The sequence below is a fragment of the Aethalodelphis obliquidens genome, unplaced genomic scaffold (assembly GCF_003676395.1).
Source record: "Aethalodelphis obliquidens isolate GAN/ISIS:26980383/991018 unplaced genomic scaffold, ASM367639v1 scaffold3, whole genome shotgun sequence".
NCBI lineage: Eukaryota > Metazoa > Chordata > Mammalia > Artiodactyla > Delphinidae > Aethalodelphis > Aethalodelphis obliquidens.
Window position 1 is genome coordinate 59899672 of NW_020837947.1, and position 6571 is coordinate 59906242.

At 39.6% G+C, this 6571-nt stretch overlaps 1 protein-coding gene across 1 annotated transcript in view; it reads right to left on the bottom strand.

Annotated features, from left to right (window-relative positions):
- Positions 1 to 6571, bottom strand: part of KLHL32 (kelch like family member 32) — a 268165-nt gene that overhangs the window by 157282 nt on the left and 104312 nt on the right. The gene's annotated exons all lie outside the window — the stretch shown is intronic.

Consider the following 6571-nt stretch of genomic DNA (forward strand, 5'->3'; position numbering starts at 1 on the left):
AAGTTTATGGCAAAGGAATTCAACATTTTTATAATTTAAGAGTCTTCACTGCCTTTTTTTTTTTTTTTGCAGTACGCGGGCCTCTCTCACTGTTGTGGCCTCTCCTGTTGCGGAGCACAGGCTCCGGACGTGCAGGCTCAGCGGCCATGGCTCACGGGCCCAGCCACTCCACAGCATGTGGGATCTTCCCGGACCGGGGCACGAATCCGTGTCCCCTGCATCGGCAGGCAGACTCTCAACCACTGCGTCACCAGGGAAGCCCTTCACTGCCTTTTTAAAGTGACATTTTTCATTCATTATATAAAAAAGCACACACTTCTTTTTATTATAGCTTTGAGATTAGCTCCCACCACACATATATTTTGTGATGAGTAATTAAAATTGTCATCTCTATTAGAAAGCTTGTCTCCTTCCAACTATTAGGACATAATTCACTGTTTTTTCTAAGTGATTTATCACAAAGCTTCTTGAAACTGACTTTTGGCTACAATATGAAAATATGGTTCATATTATTGTCAGCAATCATCTCTTACAGCATTCAAAGAAGAAATGTCTACCATTCCAAAAACCAGAAATTTTATTATAAGACCTCAAATGCTAACCTAGTGGAATTTAATGTGGACTTGGCTAAACAAGAGATGAACAACCCAGCAATGAAATCATGGCAAATATAAACACACTGTGCTCCAACACTGCCCCACCCCCTGATATAATAATGCTCCATGGGGAATCTCTCCCTTACCAACTAGAAGTAGAATCTTGTTATAAGGGACTGTAGCACATACCAGATATAAGAATTAAGGTCCAGAAACACTTTCACACATTCACAAATATTTGCTTTGCATTGTTGGAAAATCTCCAGTAAAGAACAGTAACCTTGCTACTCCACACTTCTAACTTGCTGCCCAAAAGACTCGGTGAAACTAGTGACTGTTTTGCTGCTTAGAAGAAGAAAAAAAAGATAAGAGATATAGAGGAATATATCTTTTATTCTTCTAGGTTAGTTTTATTAGATCTAAAAAAAATTGCTATTTCCTTCCCTAGGTGGCAAGGTTTAAAGTCATTTGGATTTTTTTCAATATTAGAACCAAATATAATAGACAAGATGTTTTTTCTTTAATAAAGCACTTTTGTAGTACTTTCTTCACTTATGCACACACAAAATTGAGAAAAGATGAGTAAATTCCTTATCATAACATGATGGTGTATCAATAGAAATAATTTAGGGGAACAAAGCATTTTATAGGACTCAATTTATAATATATTTTGTGATGATGTGAATGATGTTCATAAATGTTTCAAAAAATATTTGCTATACTAATTATGTGCAAAGCCTAGGGCTGAGTATTCAGCAAGGGTGAGGGGGATGAGGGAGGGACAGACATATGTCCAAGTCCTGACTCTCTTCTACCATCCTCCTTTGCTCCATCATCTGTACCAGAACCTACCACAGTTGCTTCTGCAATCACTGTCCTTATCTCGCTACCTGTTCTGCTGCTGCTACCATTGCTTCTACTATTTTTCATTTATTGATAATCTTCAATGAGCCAGGTGCATGACCTAAGGTGTCCTATATTTTCCTAAATGCTCACTTTAAAAAAAAAAACAGTCCCCAATCCTTTTTCACCCCAAAGTCAAAGGGTAAGAAAAGCAGTAACTTGCTGGGGCCATCTCAATTTGTTTATTTTGCCTTTTTCTGTATGAGGCTGAACAGAAGTCCTCACAGGCTGGAGACACAGCAGCCTGTGTGTGAGGCCCTCTGACTGACAATGCCCCTCAGTCCCCAGAACTGGTATCAATGCTCTTTCATGAGGAATGCAAATTACCCTCAAAAGCTAATCTCTGCATACATTTTTAAGACATTAGGATTAAAGTCAAGAAGCCCCTTACACACTTTTAAAACTGCTCTTAAATATGAAATCATATGATACTTTGGGTAGGTGTGAGCATGAAATATACACAGCCTTCTTTTCTACTATCCAGCAAGATCTCATCCTACTTCTATCAAACAGGGAATTCAAAGTGGAAAACAAAGTTCAAAACAGTAAACACACTCCAACAACAAAACACACACAAAAATTCCCCTTTCATAAAAATAAAGCAAAGGAACACCTCACTTGCATTCTTTTTAATCCCATGAACAACTTTCCAAACATTTAAAATTATGTTTACAATAATCCTGGATTTTAAATTAAAGCAAAAACAACTACATGGCCGGTAAATCCTAAAGAAGTAACAGTGAAGAAAATCTGGGATGCCTGGAGAGCTTAGAGCATTTCAAAAGATTAAAGATTTGTATCTCAAAAGTATTGCCTTGGGAAAAAGAATTTCAAAATAAAAGAAACATTAAAATCAAAGAAACAGACAAAATTGGCAAAAATTATCTTTCTTGAGTAGCCTTAAAACAAGGCTGCTTCCTAACAGAATTTTGGTTTAAAAACCAAAACTCTGCTCTCTTCTGCTTGGAAAATAAAAACCACCACTAAAACCAGTAAACCACCAATTTAGCATCTGGTATGTTTCAGACCTTTGGTTTGCACCTGACATTTATTATCTCATTTAATTTCCCCATCAGCCCCATGAAGTGACAATTTACCTACTTTTACACTTGGAGGAGAAAATGAAAGTTAGAGATAAAGCCACTTGCCCAAAGACATACACAGCCAGAAAATATTGGAAGAAAGCTGTTATAAACCAGATTGGTCTCAGTCTAAAACTATACAGCCTCTATAATTAATTCTCTTACAAAAATGTGAGTTCCTTATTGGAGTACAAAATATATTCTCTTTCTTGCTCTTAAGCTGTACAACTTATCTTTTTTAAATTAAGTTTTTTATGTGAAACCTTAAAAAGTGTAATTATTATAGGCAACCAGGGATACCTCAGAGTCGTGTCAAGGAATTGAGAGCACACCAGCCTCAAGGAGTTCAGGCAGCTAGCTCCCTGAGCCCTGGTGTTCTTTCCGGGGAACTGACAGAAATGGAGCTCCTGGCAGGACCCTCCTCCGATCTGCCAGTGGAGGGAAGGGGACAGGGTGCCATGTGCCACATGGTATAAGCAACATGATAGAACACGGGCCTCGAAAGTGCCAGCCCCGGCTCTGCATTGCTGCTCCACAACTTAATAACCGTGGGACTCTGGGACACTTCCCCAACCTTTTCAGTCTTAATTTTCTTCTAGGTAAGTGGGAATAGCTATCACATCTCGTTGATGTCACAATCAAACGAGACTAACTCATTGGTACAGTGGTTGCCACAAAACAAGACAAGCTATCATGATTTCTTCTGCTTGCCCTCCACCTCCAGGTCTACCTTAATGCTTCTCCAGCCTGGAAAGCACTCCTGGGACTTTATTGTGTCAGTAAGGTCCTCCTATTCCAAGAAGTCTCCCAGATAACTACAGACCAATGTTTTCTCCATCCTTCAAAAGTATTTATTTATTCTGCAAAAACATTCGCTGTGTTATTATGCTCAAAGCACTTTGCTAGATAATATAGGAAACTGAAAAAAATTCAATTGCTTCCCCCAGATAGCTAACACCCAAATATATAAAGCTATGCAGTCAGCTCCTGTAGTGAGCATGGTGCTTCAGCCAGGAATAAAAACACCTACTTAAACAGCTATTTTAAGAATCAAATGAGAGTGGTTTGGTAAATATTATTACTATTATTATTGTCCCCACTGTACTGTTTGCTGTTGAAGTATGCATGCTTGGCCCCTATCAGGCTAGAGGAGGCTCCCAGCTGGTGTTTTCAGACCAGCTCTTGGTGTGGCACAACGCTGTGTACATAAAAATACCATTTGCTGGATGTTTCAGTTCCACAGAGACTGAAGATCTTTGTATGATTTCATTACCAAGAAAATACCCTACTTCTAACCAGTAGGACCACTGATGGCAAATCTGTACAAAAACCACCACTATAAAAACACAACCCTACATATCTTCACTACCAGACTCCAAAATGCACTTCATCTGTAATCTACCTGCAGTAAAGTCCATATATTCATTCCTCAAGTGTTCAGTGAGCACAAACCACGTGTGAGGCACTGCGCTAGACAGAAGTCCTATGACAACAAGCAAAACCCTTCCCCTCGGGAAAGCCTCCACCTGGTGGGGGAGACCGTATGTGCACAACTACTAGATAACATGTGATAAAGCCTACACTTTGTCGTGAACATAACCTAATGACTGCAAAACTAGTCTTTCCACAATCTTCCTAATCGTAGTAAAGACAACCTCACCCCTCCAGTGCCTTAGGCAAATGCCTTGGAATCAGCCTTAGCCACCTCTCCTTCTCTCATACTCTAACACCAGTTCCCCATCAAATTCCCTGGGCTCTTTCTTCCTTCAAAATGCATCCAAGAGTCCATAGCACCTCCAGCCCCACTACCCCAGTGTAAGCCATCGCCTTGTTCCTGTCTTATTCTAAGAGCCTCCTTTTAGAATCCTGGCATCCACTCTCATCTCCTGACAGAAACTGGAGAGTTACCTTTTCAAAACACAGGTCAGGTGACGTTACGTCTCTGTCAAAATTGTCTCAGCACTGCCCACCTCAGTGAAGTAATAACCAAAACCCTAACAACAGCTTGCAAGGTGGTCACACGTGACCTGGCCTCACGTGCATAGCCTGCTCCTTCACTTATAAGTGGGCCTTCCCAGACCACCCTATTAAAAAGAGGCAATTCTCACCACCACTAGGACCAGCACTGCCTACCTTACCCTGCTGTTGTCCTCCACAGCCTTTACCCGCATTAGACAAACTCCATACTTATCTGTTTACAGTCATTCTTGGCCAACTAGAATGGAAGTGTCCTAAGAGCAAGAATTTTGTCTGTTTTATATATTATTGCATCTTCACAATCTAGAACAATGTCTGACACTTAGTGGGTACTTCATACATAACTGTTGAATGAATGAATCATTAAAGAAATGAATTAATGAATGAGAGAGCAAATAAATAAGTTAAATGTGTATAGAGTGGTAGGGTATTGGAGAAGGGACTAGAAAGTTAGGAGGCAGGAAATTACAAAACAGGACTGCCAGACTGCCACATGAGACACAGTATCAGAGGAAGCCTGTATAGAACCTGTATAGAAAGCTGACTCCCTAAAAGGGAGAGATTCAGATTACACGCTCCTGCCTTATTCTGCCTTGAATTATAATTATGTGTGTATGTCTTACCTTTTCTAAGAATTGTAAGTTCTTTGAGGACAGAGAAAATGTCTGTAACGGTTAATTTTAAGTGTCAACCTGACTGGGTCACAGGGTTCCCAGGTATCTGGTAAAGCATTATTAATGGGCGTGTGGTGAAGATGTTTTGGGAGAGATTAACATTTTTTAATTAATTTTTATTGGAGTATGGTTGTTTTACAATGTTGTGTTAGCCTCCACTGCCCAACAAAATGAATCAGCCATACATATACAGACATCCCCTCCCTTTTGGGCTTCCCTCCCATTTAGGTTACCACAGTGCATTACGTAGAGTTCCCCATGCTATACAGTATGTTCCCATCAGTTGTCTATTTTATACATAGTATCAATAATGTATATGTGTCAATCCCAGTCTCACAATTCCTCCCACCCCAGCCCTTTCCCCCTTGGTAACCATACTTTTGTTCTCTACGTCTCTATTTCTGCTTCGCAAATAAGAACATCTATACCATTTTTCTAGATTCCACATATATGCATTATTATACGATATTTGCTTTTCTATTTCTGACTTACTTCACTCTGTATGACATTCTCTAGGTCCATCCATGTCTCTACAAATGACCCAATTTCATTCCTTTTTATGGCTGAGAATATTCCACTGTATATACGTACCACATCTTTTTTTTTAAAGCAAATGTGTGTTTGTTTATGAATCAATTGCATACATAGGTTTATACATACAATTAAACAGATATGACATGTTGGAATATTTTCTTTCTTTTTTATAGACCTTTATTGGAGTGTAATTGCTTCACAATACTGTGTTAGCTTCTGTTGTACAACAAAGTGAATCAGCCATATGCATACATATATCCCCATATCCCCTCCCTCTCGAGCCTCCCTCCCACCCTCCCTATCCCATACCTCTAAGTCATCGCAAAGCACAGAGCTGATCTCCCTGTGCTATGCTGCTGCTTCCCAGCTAACTATTTTACATTCGGTTGTGTATATATGTTGCTGCTACTCTCACTTCGCCCCAGCTTCCCCCTCCCCACCCCGTGTCCTCAAGTCCATTCTCTATGTCTACGTCTTTATTCCTGCCCTGCCACTAGGTTCATCAGTATCTTTTTTTTTTTTTTTTAGATTCCACATATATGTGTTAGCATACGGTATTTGTTTTTCTCTTTCTGACTTACTTCACTCTGTATGACAGACTCTACGTCCATCCACCTCACTACAAATAACTCAATTTGTTTCTTTTTATGGCTGAGTAATATTCCATTGTATATATGTGCCACATCTTCTTTATCCATTCATCTGTCAATGGACATTTAGGTTGCTTCCATGTCCTGGCTATTGTAAATAGAGCTGCGGTGAACATTGTGCTACATGTCTCTTTTTTTTTTTTTTTTTTTTTTTT